The sequence below is a fragment of the Megachile rotundata genome, chromosome 1 (assembly GCF_050947335.1).
Source record: "Megachile rotundata isolate GNS110a chromosome 1, iyMegRotu1, whole genome shotgun sequence".
Lineage (NCBI taxonomy): Eukaryota > Metazoa > Arthropoda > Insecta > Hymenoptera > Megachilidae > Megachile > Megachile rotundata.
Window position 1 is genome coordinate 7,579,475 of NC_134983.1, and position 21,243 is coordinate 7,600,717.

A 21,243-nucleotide genomic window follows, 5' to 3' on the forward strand; every position below is an offset into this window, starting at 1 on the left:
AACCGCCATAGTGGCAAGATATTTGAAAATTAGCAAGATAGAGTATCAAATACCCAGCGCTAACTACATATGCATCTCTCTCGTCGTTCATCTATCACGTAACCGTCAAAGTAACGGCGTTAACGACGTCTCACGCGATTACCAAAAGGAAAAAGAAGCTTTCCATCACGGTTAAAGCAAGGTGAAACTAAGACTATTTCTCTGTGCTTCACAGAGAAACCGCGAAAACTAGCAAAACTAAAACCACAAGAGGGGTTAGCAGAAAGACGAAGAAGAAGAAGAAGCGAGAAAAGTGGGTGGAAAAGGGATGAGAGGGTTCGAGCGTGCACCACGTGGAAGAGAAGGTAGGGCGAAGAAGAAAGGAGAGGGAGAAAGGGAGAGAGGAAACGCGACGGACCGGATGATGAATTAGCCGAGGTGACCTCTCGCGCGAAATCTCTCCTGCTAGCTCTCGCGGTAGGCAGCTCCCGTGATGTCGGCCCCGAGATGATGGATCGCCTCGCGTCACGGAGCCATTCATCACCTCCATCTATCAGCCACCCCTTCACCTTGCTTCAGAAAGCGAGCATTCGATGGCTATCTACTCGCTTCGGATAGTGATTAATGTTGATCGGAGCGCACCCTGTTATTCGACCTCACTTCCATCTACGTCTCTCTTTCTAGCCAACTCCTCCTTCTCTGCCGTCCTGGCTATTCTTCCATCCTCTTTCTCTGTCTGTCTGCTTCAACGACGTACACGTCCACACGTCTCTAGACGTTGACTTCGTATTGACTATGCGCGTTCATCTTCTCGATCGTCGGACAGCTCGTTGGAAACGCCGTAAAGGATGACCCTACGCGCCGGTTCGGCTGAAACACCGAAACCCCTCGTGTTTCCCTTCGATTTTCCATACGGAACGAATACTCCAATATTCCCGTGTTCGTGTACATCGATGGATTCTAAGATTGATGCCAACTACTGGATACGATCGATGATCGACGCAAATGTGATCAAAATTTACTACGCCTTTATTCTTGCTGAACAGTCACACTAATTGCGGTCATTTCGGTTGCGTTCATTGGATCGCAAATTATTTCAACCGTTTACTTAAGTATCAGTATTTTCGTAAACTACCAGAGTCATTAGCTGATTTTCTTTCATTATTAAGTACTTTCATGCTGATATTCAGTATATGTAGAGATGTGGAGATCTTGGAATATAGGAATTTTGGAATATTGAGATTTTGAGATAGAAGCCTGAAGACCTACAGATATGGAGATCTATGGACATGGAGATATAGAAAGAATATTATGAAATGAGTTTAACAAAATTCACATATAGTACTGTAGTATTAGTAGGTACACATGGTAGGTATATGGTAGTGTTATTCAAGCTTTCGGTTAAAGTATAAAAATATATTAATAAACATACCGTATTTCTTTAACTATCATTACATTTACATGCATGATGTTAACTAATCTCTTCCGATATTACCAAACAAATATATTTTTTATCAACACCATTGCGCAACCGATATCTAGAATTCATTTGAAAGCGAAAGATATTGATTTGTACAACCTGAGTGAAGCAAATATAAGGTCGACTATAAAAAATGTACAATTAGTAAGTTTGAGAGTGAAAGATATAGAAAATTTGTAAATACGTCGCGATCGGTGGTGCAAAGTATACAGGAGCGTCGATACGTGATCGTTAAGAATTCCAATGGGTAACGTATCAGGAAATCTTCACGAAACTTTACGTACGCGAATAACTAATTGTAGGGTCAGAGCTGATGTCAAGAATTTACATAATACGACAGCGTGGCATAGCGATCAGCCGAGTCGACTGTGTGTCTTGAACGAAGAGGCAACCACCGTTTCGCTGGAATGGCTGATAATGTTGCACAAGTCGTATATCGTGGCCTTCTTAATGGGATAGCATTAACCTTTTTTAACGCGGCTTCCTCTACGATGAACCTCCAGTTCCGCGTGTCCCCTTCTCGCTTGATGAATAGCCGTGAATATAATGAATAATGATAATTGATCGACGCTTTTGGTTTTTCACCTTATTTGACCGTTGCAGCCGCGATGAGTCTCGTGTGCTCATAGCATTTCAATGAAAGACAACTCCTATCTTTCCACTCTGAACTACGCCATTTATTCGATTTCAAAATAACTCGCTATGTTAATGAGCGAATAGATGCCATTGCAGTGACAGGAAAAATTGTTTCAACGCTAAACCTACTGGTGTATAATACAAGTTTATTTAATAAAAAATGAAATGGTAATAAAAAATGAAGAGGAAAAAGTAGGTAAACGATCGATACAATATAAGGGTACCGATGTCAACCCATTAGTTGACGCCTTTTACCTTTGAAGCTACTATTCTCCTTTTAATTTTCTTTGCTGGCTTTAGGAAATACTGTATGTATCCAAATCTATATAAATACGGAATAATATATTTAACATTTTTTTAATATAATTTCAACATATTTTCAATGTTATTCTAATCTAGACAAACACCCTAATTTACGCAATTTAAGTAATAAAAATTGAACTGACCCACAAAAACAGCATTATGAAATCTTTTAATGCTTAGAAGTTAGAAGAGTAATTATTAAAACTTAAAACTACACGCGTTAGATTCCTACGCTTAGAATTGCTATGCGTTGCATTAATACGCGTTGAACTAATACGCATTGAATATCCACGTGCTGGATTACTACGCGTTAGATATCGACACGCTGGATTATTACGCGTTAGATTACCACGCGTTAGATTCCTACGCTTAGAATTACCATGCGTTGCATTAATACGCGTTGAACTAATACGCATTGAATATCCACGTGCTGGATTACTACGCGTTAGATATCGACACGCTGGATTATTACGCGTTAGATTACCACGCGTTAGATTCCTACGCTTAGAATTACCACGCGTTGCGTTATTGCGCGTTGAATATGCACGCGCTAGGTTACTTCGCGTTGGATAATCACACGCTGTATTACTACGCATTGTATTTATGTTAGAAGAGTAATTATTAAATTTTTGGCAGATCTACCCTTGAAGGTTCCTGCCTTGCAGCAATAAATATTGCATCGATTCTAAGATCATTAACACATCAGTCACGATGAGTATGTTGCATTATACATATGTTCAATATCTATCCTGGGTCTCTTCACGCCAACTCGTGGATTGACATCTGTACACATTTCTTACATTGACGAAAATCGATTTGATTTCAAGGACACCCTACAATATACTGTAAAAGAAAGATGTTAGACAATCATTTTGACGGATAGGGTAGGGCTTTACGTAACCAAAATGGGGGATTGCTTATTTTAAGTCAGAGAAATTGTTCAGAAACTTTTGTCAAAATGTATATTGATTGTTGTTGAGATAAAGAGCTATTTAAGATGATTCGTTATATCATTCATTTACCTTTTTGCTTTGTCTTTAAGTTGAAAATAATGATCAATTGTCTGTAGCTCGGGAGATAAATATAAAGTACGGGATATTAGCTCCAAGTAATTTTTTTAAGGTCGTATTTCATTTCGAAATGAAATAATTGAAGCTTTGAGCAACCTAAGATATAAGTATTAATCTTCAACTATAAACGTTCGAATGATAAGAACAGCGAGTAAATATATCGCTCTGGTGAACGATTAATCTGTTATTATGTTTGGTGAAAAATTTTATGGTACTACTTTAAACATGATATAAGATAAAATATTATTTTATTTGAAAATGTTATTCAGGGACAAGAGACTCTTTTTGTTATATTTTTCTGTTGTTATTTAACGTATTGTATCAATATTACAAATTATAAATTGTAACAATTTGTAATTACTACTAAATTTTAGCTTACGATATTAGTATTAAATTTTAGTGTATATCATTAGTAGATTTTAGTTAAAAATTTTTAATACTCATTTGTAGTTTTGTTATTGATACATAGGATATTTACTATTTCGTCTATTATTTTTATTAACTTTCCAATGAGTATTCTAGATGGGGGCGGAAATTTTAAAATAGAAAATTTGATGTTTCTGCTTTCAGATTTTATACATTTTTAAATTAAAAAATTTTCAAATTCGAAAATGAAAAAATTTCCATATTCTCAGATTTTTAAATTTTCACCATCAAAACTTTCCAACCTTGGAAATGTGAAATTTCTATATTTTTAGATTTTGTAAATTTTTACAGTCAAAAATTTCCATTCTTGGAAATGTGAAATTTCCATATTTAGTTCTGTACAATTTCAACATTCTAAATTTTCAAACTTGAAAATTTTAAATTCTTAAATTCCTAAATTTGAATTTTAAAGCCTCCATGCTTCTAAACTTGCAAATTAAAAAATTCCCTCGTTCCCAAATTATAAAATTGTACAATTTCTCCTAAATTTGAAAAGCTTAAAATTTTTCAATTAAAATTTGAAAAGCAACTCTATTATTTTTAACACATCACATATCATATGTGTGGTTTTTTAATTTAAGAACGACACAATGTTGATATTTATTATACGCTATTTCTAAGCAATTAAACAGACCTTCAAATAAAAATCGTAGAAACCGACAACAGAAGATATTTGCGATCCGATGAAGAACAGCAAAGTTAGTTTTCAACTTTAGTAGATGCTTCTTCGTTCCTGCTGGCTAATCACTTCATAAACCCAGTGTGTCAGATACAACGCAAATACAATGTCCGCATTAATCGTAAGAATTGCTGGTTTACGAGTAGCGCACAGCGTGATATGTCTTTCGTTTCGTTTCGTTTCGTTCCGTACCGCGTCTGCATTACATCACACGGCTAATTAAGTCCTCATTATTCTCCGTGAATTATGGTGGTAATTCACCGACTTTCTCTCACTACGACACACCAGCACGCAAACAACGATATCTTCCGAGGATCCATTCGTTGAATTTTAAATGAATCTCCACATCGAGTAATTATAAAGAACCACTTTTTTCTACTTCGCTCGATTTCTGTTTATTTCGCGTAACGGTATAAAATAAACGCGATATCGTTAATTTATTCGATTTTCGAATACGCTAGTTTGTTGCGAATTTAACAACCTGTTGACAAGCGGAAATCATTCGGTTACGTCATTTTAAACGTCCGAAGAATCTGCTTAAATTTTAATCGCAGATTAGGATGATTTTCGGGGCGCAAATAATGGCCGTTAACGAAACATAGAAAGCCATTAAATCGTTCTTGAATTTGGAAGATCGAAGCATTTTATTTTTTCGCAGATGTAATTGGCTCGGGTGATCGATAAACAGAAGAATTACGAGGTACTTCGATTGGAATCAGGATCTTTATCGGATGTTTACTCGTTAATAGTATCGTAAATATATACGATAGGTTTTATCTGATGTAACATCGAATGAATTGCTACGTTTAGGGAACACGATCGTAAAATCGAAAATTTTACATCGCTGATGGCCTCAAAAGAAATACTATTGCGAACGGGTATGGAAATGTAAGACGACGCATTTCGAATTTTAATATCGAATTTATTCTGTTATTGCTGTATTTTCATCGTTTACGTCAATTTCACCGAGCACTTTTTTTATTTGTAGTTTATAATCACGTCGATAGTCTGGTAACATATAATTATACTGTAATTAAATGAATGAAATAGACATCTATTATTTTATGTTGGTAATTCATAAAAACATTCATACTGTCCAGTCCATTAGTAAATAATTATGTTGTATTTAAAAAAATAAAGAAAAAATTTTTTTGATATTGCATTCTTTTAATATACTTCATAAAATTATTAAAACAGCCTATTCCGTTAACAAATAATTTTAATATATTTAAAAGTAGGCATCAAAGAAGCAGACATTTTTTTGCAATTGCATTTCTTTACTATAATTTATAAAAATATTAAAACAGCCTGGTATATTAAAAAATATACTGTAATTTAAAAAAATAAGCAGACAAGTTCTATTTTTTTATTGGTAATTTATAAAAATATCGAAACAACCTATTTCCTTAAGGAATAATTGTAATATAATTAAAAGAATTTTTGTTCTTTAAAAAGGATTTTTGTTATTGCATTTCTCTACTATAATTCATAAAAACATCAAAACAGCCCAAAAAAATAAAATAAACATACAGCTACTTTTCCATTATTAGTAATTTATAAAAATCTCAAAGCAGTCCAGTTAATTAGGAAATAATTACACTGTAATTAAAAGAATAAAATAAACACACAACACTACTATTGTTACAGGATCTTTTATTATGATTCCTAAAAATATCAAAACAACCTGGTTCAGTAAGAAATAATTATACTGTAACTAAAAGAATAAAGTAAATGATTCTGTTTTTGTTATTAGTAATTGACAAAAATATCAAAATAGTATAGTTAATTAGCAAATAATAATATATATGATTATACAGAGTGTCTCACAACTAGTATAGGTCCCTGAAATGAGGAGTAGTTGACGTGATTCTGAATAAGATTTCCCTTTGCAAAAATGGGATTTGAAGCTTTGTTTTTGAATTATTAAGGAAAAACACGGACCAATCAGAACGTGAGGATTATTACGCGTTGGGTTACTACGCGTTGGTTAACTACGCGTTAGATTACCACGCGTTAGATTTCTACGCTTAGAATTACCATGCGTTCCATTACTACGCGTTGGACTAATACGCGTTGAATATCCACGCGCTGGATTACTACGCGTTAGATATCCACACGCTGGATTACTACGCGTTAGATTACCACGCATTAGATTCCTACGCTTAGAATTACCACGCGTTGCGTTATTACGCATTGGACTAATACGCGTTGAATATCCACGCGCTGGATTACTACGCGTTAGATATCCACACGCTGGATTACTACGCGTTAGATTACCACGCATTAGATTCCTACGCTTAGAATTACCACGCGTTGCGTTATTACGCGTTGGACTAATACGCGTTGAATATCCACGCGCTGGATTACTACGCGTTAGATATCCACACGCTGGATTACTACGCGTTAGATTACCACGCATTAGATTCCTACGCTTAGAATTACCACGCGTTGCGTTATTACGCGTTGGATTACTACGCGTTGAATATGCACGCACTAGATTACTACGCGTTGGATATTCACACGCTGTAGTACTACGCGTTGTATTACTACGTGTTGGATTACTACGCGTAGGATTACCACGCGTTGCATTACCACGCGTTGGATTACCACGCGTTGGATAACTACGCGTTATCCGAAGCTGTCACTCTCGCGTCTGCGCATGCGTAATCCTTACGCTCCGATTGGTCCGTGTTTTTCCTTACATACCCCCCTATTTCAGGGGCCTATACCAGCTGTGAGACACCCTGTACAGTGAAGCAATAGAATAAAAGTATAATGGTGTATCAGAATACTAATATAGTTGTGAGACACCCGTATACACATATATGTATATACTATATATGAATAGATAGAATATAAGAATAAATAAACAAACAAATTATTTACTAATTCAATACATTACATCTGCATATGTAAAGATGAACTACACAACACATAAACATAGTAAAATAAAAAATAATATTAATAAATAAAAAAAAATAATAACTAAGAAAGAATTCAGCAAAGTTTGTCAACAATAAAAGTACCATAAGGGGTTAATCGCTTTCGAATTCGAGCAAAAGAATCAATTTGAATCAATAAAATGACTATCAACGGAGGTATTATCCATGTTTGCAGTTCGATGAAACGGCTTCCTCCTTGCTTGGAATTCGTTGAATCCAGTCATTGTGAATTGCCATACTTGGAATCACTTAAGCCACTCATACATCCCTACGGTTGACTTGCACCGACTGCGGCTTGTTTAATTCTATTTGACGCTAATGAAATAAGTGTCATAGATGCTCGGCGGCGATGCGAACGCGATTATTAGGACAGGGATATGTCGGGATTGACAACGTAGGCAATCGCCGCTTCGATTCAATTGTAACTATCGTTTTGCATTGAATATTAACGACTCGATTTTACTACTTTAGTTAAGATGTAGGCTTCAAACTTATCGAGCTAACTACTACTTGCGCTAGAAAATTTGAGTATTTCCTTTCATTATATGTTTGATATCTTGTGTTAAACAATTTTTACTTTAATTATATTGAATTTTCTAACTTATCAAGTATACTTAATGAAATTTTTATTAAAATTAATGAATAGTACTTGCGAATGGAATTAATGAATAGTATTTGGGAATGGTATCTTAATTGTGTAATATGTATACTTTAGGCCTGTATTTATCGAGCTCTGGCGTAACACTAAATGACAGGTATGTAATATATACTTTGAAATTGAAAATAAAGTGAAACATAATTGAGTATACACAGTAATTCTTTCTTGCAATGAAAAGCAACACAGATTTCAGGAAAAGCTACTTTTGTAATTTAAGGCGATGTGTTTGCTGCCTGCATCAAGTATATTAATAGACTTCAAATATCTCACATTTGAGCGTAGGAATTAATTTTCATACATTGATCGTATGTGTACGTTAGAAAGAGCTTACTATGAAAAATGTTAAAAATCTATAAAGAAAAGTTTCATACCAAAAACATCAAAAATATTTTAACGTTCCTTAAAAATGTTCACTTTCATCTTGTAACCAGTATCTTTTATAAAATCAGTTACTCTAAAAACGGTAAACTAGTATTTTAGAGTAAAGTAAAATACCGTGTACAGCGTATAATCGTACATAACCGCGCAAATAAAGTAGAAAAAATAATTTGATCGTGATCAAGACTTTAGCGGCCATTTACACGTATATGATCGAACCGTCGTAGCTTATGAAATGACGTGATAAGAAACAGAGGGCGGCCTTCTACGCGGAGGTATATCTACCCTCGACACGACCGGATATATACGGGCTCGCAGGATAACGCGAGGTAAGAGATAGCTCGGGGTTTAACCCCTCGGCGCGTATCGCAATACCTCCTCTTACTTAGCAACTCCTTGCCTCCTTATCACCAAGCAAGGCTATAACCAGCCGAAGTTTCCTCATCAATGTCCCATCCAACCTAGCGTCTGCGACTTCCTACATCTCCTCTCGAGCACCTCGTTACACTGCTTTTGTCGCTAGCATTTTACTTGGAAATTATGATACGCATATAATATGAAATTATGGTGCCTCGAAGGTCACTGGTTTCACGGCAATTTCAGTAGGTAAGCTACCACGGAGGATCATCATTGCTGCGGTAAGGTAAATGTACCCATTAGCGAACCACGTTCCCATTAGCGACTAATTGTTTATTTCGTTTCATTAAGAAGGATAATTAAAGTGATTTATTCGTCCAAATCTTAAAACATCGCGGTTACGGGAATTTCGTTTGAACATCGTCTTATTGAGGTGTTCGTTAATGAGTATAATTTGCAGATTTCTTGATGAGCTTTTAAATACGTTTGTGTTTTGGCTTAGAAAATATTTCTTGTTTATTTTAGAGTTTCTAAAACTGTTCTTTTATTAAGATGTTAATTGTTTTTTATTTCAGATGCTTTGCATAATTGTAGATTTTTATATGAGCTATTTGCATTTCTGGGGTTCATAAAATATTCATAAATTACTTCTTATGAAATATTATTTTATTTATTGGTTCAAAAATTGTTCTTGCTGACGTGTTAATTTAGCTGTTCTCTTTGTGTTTTGCGTAATTATAGATTTTTATGAGTTATTATACACGTTATTTCTGCAGGTCATAAAATATTCAAAAATAGCTCTTCCGAAATCTTCAAAAAAAGAGACATTGTAATTCATAAAATTGTATAACACGTAATTAGCTGTACAATAACGGGAAAACATTCGTTTTCATTTACATAATTATAATCTTTCGGTGAATATTCAGTGTTGCATTAAAAAACTGCATTAAAAAATATCTAATTTTATCAACGATGTAAATTTAAATAAAATGAAAAATGTTATAAACAACGTATATCTTACGAGTCATCGACAAAATGTTTGGAATTGTAGAATTTTCAGAACGGATCTGGTGAATCTTGTTTATTTCGCTTTTGTTAGAAGTCGATTTAAATTGACGCAGAATGGAATATCCTTTTGGCGTTTTAATGCAATTACGCAGAACATAATCAATTTATTCAAAGATATTCACCGGCGTGTGCTAAATAAATATTTCCATTGACGGAATACTACCAAAATGATATCTTTTCCATACAAAAACCAGTTTCATCGATACTAACCAAAACTCTTGTATTCATCAAAGTGAGTGTCACAAAATATTTTTAACACCGTTTCATTTTTGTATTTATTAGTTTCATTGTTCTACTTTATTATTTGTCTAAATGTGACTATTCCTTGTGTACCCTAAACCTGCAGAACGTACGAATTTTATAAAAAATTTCAAAATTTTTAATGAAATTTAAAAATTTCATTGTATTCTGTTTTTCTCGTCACAAGTGACTTATTACTTTTGTATAGAGAATGACAGGGTTGCATCAAACGATGTACTAAAAAATATGTAATTACAAAAAATCAAATAGATCTTGATATCTCCTCAAAGGGTCTATGTAGAAGAAAATTACTTCATACAATTTTCTCTTTGAAATCATGAAATTTTTACATGAATCATTGTATCATAAATATTTACGGAGATATTTGAGTGCATCCACTTAATTTGAATATTCCAAAAATAATATTACTGCAACTATTATGTGTGCCTACGTTTATGATCTGACGAAGAATACAGCAAATGTAATTACAAATAAATTAACCATATAAATATATAAGAATTGATTGCTATATGATACTGTCATTAACCACGCATTGATCAAAAAGAGGATACACTATATTAGTACCAGTATAGAATTTTACCAAGAACAAAGTTGGCTACATTTTATTCCATTAATGATACATTAATGGGACGCAATATAATAACCAAATGTGAGTAAAGTACGTTACTCAGTCGGCTCCGTTACACCAATCACAATTACTCTGTCGGCCCCTTTGTGGTCGACTAGATTGAGAGATAACTTGCTGTTTCATGCTCGATCCAATAATTTAATGTAATTACAAGCGTAGCATGCTGGTAGATAGGCTGCAGACGCGGCTCGGCGAAACACGCTCGAAACTGCGTTCCATCGTATGACATCGTAACGCGAAATACATTACAAGACGAAATGAAATCAACTTTTATATTAAGAGTAGCAATCCCTAGTAATATGCGAGCCATTTCTGTATGAAATCGCAATTCTCCGTTAAGAACGCTTTTATTAAAATCCGATCCATCTTTTAAAGCTAGTGTTTTCATTTATAACAAGGTTTTAAGAAAAATACTGTCCTGTTTCCTATTTGTGAAGTTACCTGTTTGTGAAAGGAGGTATAGAAATTTGAAACTGTAGAAATGGCAAATTTTTTAATTTATGAATTTGAAGGTTACAAACTTGCGATAGATTGAGATTGTAAGTTTAATAGTTTAGGAATTTGGCAATTTGACAATTGTGGAAATTTAGTAATTTAAAGATTGTGGAAATTTAGAAATTTAGTGATTTAGTGACTGTGGAAATTTTGAAGGGTAGAAATTTAGATAAATAGGAATACAGAAATTTAGAAGTATCAAATTTTGTAATTTATAAATTGAAAAATTACAAATTTGTAATAGTGTAATTTGTAGTATTGTAATTTATAATAATGTAAAGTTGTAATATTGTAATTTGTGATATTGTGAAGTTGCAATATTGTAATTTGTAATAAAATTGGAACTTTGGACCTTCCAAAATTTACTACTTTAGGACATTAATTTGTTTAATTTTAAGCCATAGAATCGCTTGCTTAAAATATCATTTAAAATAATTTTGCCCTATTTGATAAAAAACATACGCAAAACGAAAAGATAAAATAAGTTTAATTAAAAAGTACTTAAAAGAACATTTATTTGTTCGTCTTATCTGTTTTGTTCAATTTATCCTAGTATAAAATAATATCAATATTACATAATTTTGGATCTGTTAAAGAGATAAAAAAATAACGAAACTACACCGGTTAAAAACTGTTCAAATGAATAATCGTATGAAATGCGCTATTAATTTGTTCAGCAGCGTATCTTTTAATGGAGAGTCTCTGATTCACGTTGAAATTCATTTGATTTCGATGGTAGGAATGTTTGTAACATAAAAATATTTTTCATCGGTACATACATTCCGACTAACCTACTGGCGAATTAATTTCACGACGCGTCCACTTAATTAAATCTCCAGCATGGACACGCTTCGCTGCGCGATCATTTGATCGTCACTTTGACCAAGGTGAAAGCAAACGTGAATTTCTTATCGTAACTGCATATTAAAGTGGCAATGCTACTTGTAATTAACAAGCTTGTATTAAGCATAAACATTTTCCTTACGCACTCGAATGAAACGTTCGTTCCATACGGATAATAATTATGAATCAGCTAATGTTACTTTCTGTTTTTAATTTCCTTAAAATTTATTTATATTGACTTTAATCGATTCATGCTTTTTAGCGAGTAATTATATGCTGAATTAAAAAGTGTAATAATACCACTACAATAAATACCTGCAGTATAATTGGTAGGTGAATTAAGTTCAAGAACAGTGTAAAGAAATAGTGATTTCGTAATTTAAATAATTGTTTATAAAGATTTTAGATATTATTTGAATATAAATTATTTGTATTAGGAATATGAATAACAAGTGATTTTATTTCCACTCTGAAGAAACCTCTCAAGAAATCTCAAGAAATAACCCTTACTAGTTACAGTAAGTTTACACTTACAGCAACAAATGACCCAAAATCGAAGGCAATAAAAGATATCATAAATATAATAAAATATTTTATAAATAAAATATTATATAAATAAAATATTCAGGTAGTAACTTGATATTCATATTCATAACATCAGGTAGTAACTTGAAATGACTTGAAATTCACGAGATCGTAAGAAATCGCCGAGACAAAAGTACTCGTACACTTAATTATTGCTATAATTATTTTAGCAGGAATTTTATAAATTAATATTTTGTATGATAACCCTTCCGGCGTATCACTTCACGTAATATATCGGGCATTGACAACACCAAACTTTTAACGAAGACAGGTTCTATATTACACCATTCTCTTTTTAATATTTCTTTCAAGTGTTCTTTCGACGTTATATCATGTTTTCGCATATTTTTCTCTAGTTTCGCCCATACATGTTCGATAGGATTTAAGTCAAGCAATTGTGGAAGAGTTGCTAACCTGTGGGGAGTATTGGTATTAACAACCACTGACACACTATACATATAGGCTGTATGTTTCGCGTTACAGTCTTGCTGAAAATAAAATTCATCTAATTCATTCTAATTAATCTGCACTATTTTGTAAATTTTCTTTTAAAATATTTAAATATAAATGTTTATCCATTATTTTATCTATTATTACTAAATTGCTGCTGTCAGGAGCAGCAATACTAATTATTACATTGATGAGAACATCCTGCCAACACAATTATTGTATTTATTAAAATACATGATATTGTACGAATACTTTTGTCCTCCACTATATATACCGTACCATTGTCCTTTACCTAAAAACGCATGAAATGACGTCACATTCCATTCCAGCCAATAATACTTGAAATTGGTTAATCATTCAAGCGTTCATTCTGTGGGAGCTTTTGCGCAACCCGTTCCGGAGACTATCGATTATATATATTTGGATGTCCATTTACAAACCAAGAAATTCTGCGCATCACTCCGTTGAAACGTATTAATCGTTAAAAAAGTGACATCAATTTTGAAGATTACTCGTATTACATTAAAAACTAATTGTCACCGTGACAAAGAATGGTACAAAGTTCGGGCAGACTGCGTGATCATCGGCCGTAGCTTACGTCGACAGTCCCGAGGCTCGACCATAAAAATAATAGAGTTTCCAGCGAAATAAATTGAGTTATTAACATGACAGTATCACAATAAATTATGATGAAACGATTCTGGGGGCAAAAAGGAACGGTCAGATGGCGGTTGGCGAAAGGTCGGACGGGGCTAACAGCAGTTGATTGCCGGTTGCTCGTTTGTCTCCATGTAGCCTGACAGGAACTATCCTGTCTGGAGTAATGTCAACTCAGACCTGGCTCTATAGCTAGGCTAAACGTGATTCCTTCAGCTCTGTTCTGCATCATGTTACGCTGCCCGTAGAAACCGACCGGTGAAGAGACGAGCGTTATTCGACGTTACTCGTAATTATCTCTGTCCATAGATGATTGAAACAAATGGCAGGGGACTCGTTTGTTACGGAACGTCGAGCACGACCAGAGCGCCTTTCTCGTCGATTTTACTTACTATTTAGCGAACAAAGTGGCAGAGGGAACTTTGCGGTTCGTCTCTTCTCACGCGTATGCTCATTCTGACGTCAACGAATTCACTCACTCTATAGCCTTTCCTCCTTGTTTTCGCTGTCGACGAATTATTTGCGGTTTCGATTATTCGATCAATGATATTGGTATTTAATCGACCAAATATTCGCTTGTGACGTATACACGTCGCAATAGTCGTAAGAAATAATTTGTTGACAGTCCTTTTGAAGTTATGATGCTTAAAATAATAGTTTTATTAACTATGTAAAATGGAGGACAGAAAGTAAAAAGAATAGCAACTTATGTTTATAAAAATGACAAATATTTTTAAAATTGTCTCAGTTTAAAAAAGGAAAGATATTTAATTTTAGAAAATTGCGCTTCCCAATTATACAAGGTGAGTCAATTCGAATGGGTTATGAATTCAGCAAGACATGGGAAAATTTTGGGAACAAAAATGGTATGATAATCTGTTCTTCTGCGACTTCGTTCTTTTTATGCAACGGACCCACAAAATGCAAATGCACTTTTTTTTAAAACGAAGTTGCATTTACTTTAACTCGAAATATTTTCCGTAAAAGATACAAGTTGTAAAAAAGATACAATTTGAAATAACTAATATTTCCATAAATATTACTATGATAATAAGCGTATTATGACAATTCTTAATTTTATTAATTCAGAATCAATATCGAATGATATTTCAAGAAATTACATTGAGATCTCGCACCTGTTGCACAGCCAATTTTCCTCTGGCTTGTTAATGAGAACAGACTACATGATTATGATCCTCCAAGCATTTCCAATATTCGTACTATCACACGATATCGATTAATTTACACTGTCAAACTTCATTAGTACACAACGAAGTCTGTTATATACAGTACCCCGCAATATGCTGGATTTACTTCAGAAATTGATTCAACACTTGGAATCAATGAAAGAAGTTTATATAAACGTCAATATATTATCTTTAGATGCAAATTTAGTACTACTATAATTTTACTAATATATAAAAGTATTGCATTGGTTTTAAATTTAGACCTGAAAGCCACATTCACTCAAATCTACATATTTTCTGTAAAAAAAATCTATCAAATATAAATAACAAGCTATTGGACTGGTATTAGTCGATCAGTTACAGAAATAATCTGTAAAGTTTTTTATTTTTAGAAACCCAATGAGATGCATTTAAATGCAGCAAATATGTTTTATATTTCCAGAATTTTTCATTGCATCGTTTATTATTGAATCACTCGAATCAAAAAGACCAGCTTTTATTTTTCAAAAAGCCTTGTTTACGAAACATCTCAAGGTTCACATGAAAAAATCGCATATTCAATATAAAATTTAGTTTGAACAAGAATTTCTCATGTAATAAAATCGATTTCCCCTCGCAAAGATCAATTACCGGTACGAGAATGTTTAACGCAGATGATGAAGTATTATTATTCATGAAACTGGCATAAACACGGTGAAGCAACAAACAAACGTAAACTCTAGAGAAGGTAAAGTGGTTCGTCGGTGTTTCCTTGCAAGATAGGAATGATGATCTTCTCCCCTCGATCCGGTCGAACCATTAATTACCTTTATTGAGCTTCTGTGCCGGTTTTGGCCGTACTTGTCGATCGGCCCTATCACTGCCAATCAATCTCGAACACAACAGCGGTGGAGCTCCGTCAAACGTCCCGACAAAATCAGCCAATCTACCGCGGGACAATGGGCCAGCATGATTCGATCGTGTCTCGTCGGCTTTGCATCAACTGGCTGTCCCTCCTTTTCTTTGCCTCAACATCTATACCCCGTTCCATAGAACTTCTTCTTTACCTTTTTACTACGACCAAAGACGGTGAAAGTATTACGATTGTCCGCGAGACTCGAGCATTAACCCTTACGTTACGGACGGCGTTTATACAGCGCCGCTCAAAAGAAATGTTCCTTTAATACTATTAATTACTATAATGTTATGATAATAGTACAATGTTCGAAAATTTTTTGGTGACATTGCTCAGATTTTCCAACTGAGGAGGAGTCATTTTACAGAAAAGGAACCCATAAATTATCACCATGCTGTAAATTATATTTTTCAGTGAATGTTGATAAAAATATTGAAGGTACAATGTAATACAAATTGAACTGCAATACAATAAAAATTCAATGGAAAATCTACTTGTTAAAATCCGTTATGCAACCTATTATATTGAATAAATTGCGTTTAGAATTTTGTATTTAATATACCGTTATATAACCATTAAACATTAGATGTTCGCATGTCCACATGTAAAATTTACATATCTGTTTAAACTTTGCATATCTACGCATGCAACGTATTATTACAATACATCGTTCATTGAAGTTATTGAAGAATTCTAAAAAAAATTAGTAAAGGTTCGTAACTTTCTTCATTTACCTGCACTTCTGTCACAGCTATATCAAGAAGCGCAAGATGTAAACTACTGTTTGACGTCGCCGAACTCGTTTAATCGCAAAAGAAATAATTAAAGTAATTGGCAACTCACCTGTTTTTACTTATTACTTCCTGACAGTTTGGACGATGTAGGTATGTGACATCTGAATAACTGGCGTCACGTTTTCAATTTTCTACTCACCGGTTCGGCAAGCTGTTCATACTCGTTAAGTATACTGACAGCATCACTGGAGCATTCCCCTTAGATAAATTAAAATATCGATCGGGACACGCCAATTATAAGTTTGACGTTACACTAATATCAACCACGTCAACGTGTTCACGCGAAAAGTTGTACAAGACGTGAATGAATATTGCGATAAATTTATCACATTCATTTTTCGAAAACAACGTTTGCGCTTATAAAATTCTTATCGTTTAATGCATGAAATTCACAGAAATATATATTGCTAGCTAAATTTTTCATTACTATTATACTTCAATATTTACACATTTTATTCTTTTGTAAGTTTGCAATTTTCTTTAAAATTTGTTATTCTCCTGATTTCATTTCTATGTTATACAGGGTGTCCCGTAACTAGTGTTACTCCCTGAAAGGGGTGGTAGAGGACGTCATTCTGAACAAGATTTCCCTTTGCGGAAATGGTGTTTGAAGCTTCGTTCTTGAATTATTGAGGAAAAACACGGACCAATCAGAGCGAGAAGATTATTACGCGTTGGATTACTACGCGTTGGTTAAATACGCGTTAGATTACCACGCGTTAGATTTCTACGCTTAGAATTACCACGCGTTGCATTACTACGCGTTGGACTAATACGCGTTGAATATCCACAAGCTGGATTACTACGCGTTAGATATCCACACGCTGGATTACTACGCGTTAGATTACCACGCGTTAGATTTCTACGCTTAGAATTACCACGCGTTGTATTACTACGCGTTGAATATGCACGCGCTAGATTACTACGCGTTGGTTATCCACACGCTGTATTACTACGCGTTGTGTTACTACGCGTTGGATTACTACGCGCAGGATTACCACGCGTTGCATTACTACGCGTTGGACTAATACGCGTTGAATATCCACACGCTGGATTACTACGCGTTAGATATCCACACGCTGGATTACTACGCGTTAGATATCCACACGCTGGATTACTACACGTTAGATTACCACGCGTTAGATTTCTACGCTTAGAATTACCACGCGTTGTATTACTACGCGTTGAATATGCACGCGCTAGATTACTACGCGTTGGTTATCCACACGCTGTATTACTACGCGTTGTGTTACTACGCGTTGGATTACTACGCGCAGGATTACCACGCGTTGCATTACTACGCGTTGGACTAATACGCGTTGAATATCCACACGCTGGATTACTACGCGTTAGATATCCACACGCTGGATTACTACGCGTTAGATTACCACGCATTAAATTCCTACGCTTAGAATTACCACGCGTTGCGTTATTACGCGTTGTATTACTACGCGTTGAATATGCACGCGCTAGATTACTACGCGTTGGTTATCCACACGCTGTATTACTACGCGTTGTATTACTATGCGTTGGATTACTACGCGTTATCCGAAGCTGCCGCTGTCACGTCTGCGAATGCATAATCCTCGCGCTCTGATTGGTCCGTATTTTTCCTTAATAATTCAAAAACGAAGCTTCAAACCCCATTTTTGCAAAGGAAAATCTTGTTCAGAATGACGTCCTCTACCACCCGTTTCAGGGAGTAACACTACCTACGAGACACCCTGCACATGTTCTATATGTTGTATACTACTTTATAGTCCCTGTCTGCTACTTTATATTTTACAATTTTTTTTTTGAAATTGAGGTACCGTTTGAAAATGGACAAATTGCAAAATCAGAAAGGTTTTACTTATTCACAGAATCTCTAATTTCTGTGAACACTAATATCAGAAAGTAAAAAGCAATCTTCCACAAATTAACATTCTGAATTAGAAAATTAACATTGTGGTTTAATAACAGAAAATAAATGTTTCTGCAGTTTCGTTCAGAAAATTAATATGACGGAGCTACTATTGATATTTTAAACAGAATGACTTTTCTGTTGTGCAAGGTTAATGAACTATTCGGTGTACGTCAATAGCACGCATCCAGAAAAATTCGTTTTTCGTTCATTTATTTATGTATACATATAGTTTACAGGTACGATATTGTTTTTTTTTCGTTTCAGTCAGAGAGAAAGGGGAATTTTGACGCCGTGGATAACAATATCGGGCTCTGTAGAAGCAGAGCAGTGGCAGGTAGATGGTATGCAGACGTTGACTAGAGTCAGGCCGGGGTGGTTGTGCATTTAGCGAGCTGTCGCCCCCAACCAGTCCGCCGTGTCAGGCTACTGACAGTTTTCATTCCGCGCATACTTGACGTGCAACTGGCTCCTCTTCGCTCGTTTCGTTCCTACGGAAAGCGCCAACAACGTGCCGATCGTTTAGATTAATTATTTCGCCGAGCCATTGCGCCTCATTTCGTTTTTCTAACTACGCTAACAGTTCCTTTCTGGTTGCTCTTTACTTATACATTGATAGAATTGCGAACTTGCAGGGTACAAAGTATTTGTGTTCAACTTTAACGATTTTTTGTTTTAGGTTCTTTTGGAAGTGGAGGAAAATGTTTATGTTTAAGGAGACGTTTTGGTATAGAGGAAAATGTTGATGGATAAATTAGATGGGTATTGTATTGTAGGTATTTTGGGGGATGTTTGGTTCATTGGCAGTATATTGATGGGGAATTTAGGATTTTGTGGATTTGAAGGTTTAGGAATTTGGAATTTGTAGATTAGGAAATTTTTTACATTTGAAATTTGGATGATTGGAATTTTCAAACTTTCAAATACCCATATTTCCAAATTTTCCAAATTTTCCGAATCTCAAATTTTCCAAATCACAAATTTTTCAAATCCCAAATTTCCCAAATCCCAAGTTTCCCAAATCCCAAATTTCCCAAATCCCAAATTTCTCAAATTCCAAATTTCTCAAATTCCAAATTTCTCAAATTCCAAATTAGACATATCCCAAATTTCCCAAATCCCAAATTTCTCAAATCCCGAATTTCCCAAATCCCAAATTTCCCAAATCCCAAGTTTCCCAAATCACAAATTTCCCAAATCCCAAGTTTCCCAAATCCCAAATTTCCCAAATCCCAAATTTCTCAAATTCCAAATTTCTCAAATTCCAAATTTCTCAAATTCCAAATTTCTCAAATTCCAAATTTCTCAAATTCCAAATTAGACATATCCCAAATTTCCCAAATCCCAAATTTCTCAAAACCCAAATTTCTCAAATTCCAAATTAGACATATCCCAAATTTCCCAAATCCCAAATTTCTCAAATTCCAAATTTCTCAAATTCCAAATTAGACATCCCAAATTTCCCAAATCCCAAATTTCTCAAATCCCAAATTTCCCAAATCCCAAATTTCTCAAAACCCAAATTTCTCAAATTCCAAATTAGACATATCCCAAATTTCCCAAATCCCAAATTTCTCAAATTCTAAATTAGACATATCCCAAATTTCCCAAATCCCAAGTTTCCCAAATCACAAATTTCCCAAATCCCAAGTTTCCCAAATCCCAAATTTCCCAAATCCCAAATTTCTCAAATTCCAAATTTCTCAAATTCCAAATTAGACATCCCAAATTTCCCAAATCCCAAATTTCTCAAATCCCAAATTTCCCAAATCCCAAATTTCTCAAAACCCAAATTTCTCAAATTCCAAATTAGACATATCCCAAATTTCCCAAATCCCAAATTTCTCAAATTCTAAATTAGACATATCCCAAATTTCCCAAATCCCAAATTTCTCAAATCCCAAATTTCTCAATTTCCAAATCTCCAAATATTCAAATTTCCACATCTCCAAATTTCTATATTTCCAAATTTCTAAATTTCAAAATTAACAAATTACTAAATTACACTACATTTCTAAATTGATTTATAGATCTCTATATTTCCACATTTCTATATTCCTACATTTCTCAAGTTCTACATTTCTAAATTTCCAAATTACCAAATTACAAACTTACCAATTTATCAACTTATCAACTCACCCACTTAATTTATCGATCTATTAATTTATCAACTGATCAATTCATCAAATTACCAAATTACAAAGATGCAAAATTACAAAACTAAATTTTCAAATTCAATATTGTAATATTTCCCTTTTAACATTCATATGATTTTAATATTAAAAATTTGTAAATATATCATTCACCATATAATAGACACCTTGATTTCTGCGATATATTGAAGTTTTGGGAATGTCGATCTTTTACAAGCCATTTATCATATCGGTGTTTGAACAAGTCAGAGGTAGCTGATGTAAGATAATATTATTGAATCATTATCAATGTCACATTTCGTATGCAAATATTATACTATAGTATGACATGAATACGTTTAATCTTTCAAATGTGCATATTCCTTATCTAATAATGTATAGAGACTAGTTTTTATTGCTTTCGATAATTTATTTAG

At 34.1% G+C, this 21,243-nt stretch overlaps 1 protein-coding gene across 5 annotated transcripts in view; it reads right to left on the reverse strand.

Annotated features, from left to right (window-relative positions):
* Positions 1–21,243, reverse strand: part of LOC105661785 (uncharacterized) — a 351,630-nt gene that overhangs the window by 75,302 nt on the left and 255,085 nt on the right. Inside the window, exon 4 of one of the 5 annotated variants that reach the window (XR_013039149.1) lies at positions 18,849–19,165. The exons of 3 other annotated variants lie outside the window; for them this stretch is intronic. The gene's annotated coding sequence lies outside the window, so the exon portion shown is untranslated. Of the gene's footprint in view, positions 1–18,848; positions 19,166–21,243 lie in introns of those variants that run through there. One more of the 5 variants, XR_001095027.2, reaches the window with a different exon arrangement.